The sequence below is a fragment of the Wasmannia auropunctata genome, unplaced genomic scaffold (genome assembly GCF_000956235.1).
Source record: "Wasmannia auropunctata unplaced genomic scaffold, wasmannia.A_1.0 LD336074.1, whole genome shotgun sequence".
In the NCBI taxonomy this organism is placed as follows: domain Eukaryota; kingdom Metazoa; phylum Arthropoda; class Insecta; order Hymenoptera; family Formicidae; genus Wasmannia; species Wasmannia auropunctata.
In genome coordinates, this window is record NW_012026816.1 from 3,558,029 (window position 1) to 3,559,000 (window position 972).

The following is a 972-nucleotide window of genomic DNA, read 5'->3' on the forward strand; positions in this document are numbered from 1 at the left end:
TTAAGTATGCGTAACAACTTCCATCCACTGTCACGTTCCTGGAATTCTTCCAGCGATGCTAAGGTAGGCTCAACAACGCGTGAATCGTACCACTCGTGTAAATCCGTGCAATGATAGAGTTCACTGTTTCTCGTGGCAACACTTTTATTCGCGCGTTTGTCACCCGATTCAAATTCGCCGTTAAAAATTGTGTTTATTTTAATACTGCTATGCATCTGCATAACATTTCGCACGTGTTCAAACACAATTTCTCGCGCATCCTTGAGAAACTGACTCGGATCGATGTGCCTGGAATTTATAACGGCACCGGTCAGTATACGGCTTTCAAAAGCCGTATCTATCTCGCGCCATCTGAGCCCCGCGTTGAATCCTGCGCCCACATGTATGAATCGTTCACGCACCCTCTCCTTCAAACTTTCGAGTCGCGCGATACGATGGATCACTGATTGTTGTGCACCGATCGATAATCGTGGACGTTTATTTCGACTCTGTTCTTCGAGCGATTCGATGAACTCGTCAACATGCTGTTCCCACGCGATAAAATCTTCTTGCGTATTCAGCCGGCTGGCTTGCTCCTGGAGTTCACGTTCCCTTTGCTCCATATTCATTTTTACAATCACAAACACTGAACTTTACGCGAGAACTCGGAACTTTAGCTGTGCAACTGACAGAATGTACTGCCAGTCTCTTCGTTTTATACCCTACTAAGGGTTGCTAGCATTTTGAAATATGACTTATTTTTTATTGCGAGACGAATGGGTTTTAGTCGAAACTGTGTATAATGTTGAGGGAGTATAGGCAGGTATGCAGATACCTTTGAAAATGAGAGCGTAAAGATAACATTCCTTTTTCTCGCATTTCTATAAGATTTTGAAAATGAGATCGTAAAGATAACATTCCATCTTTGTAAAAAAAAATCTGTTTAAAATTTTGATAAATACAAAACCTTTGGTATAATTCATACACTAAAGA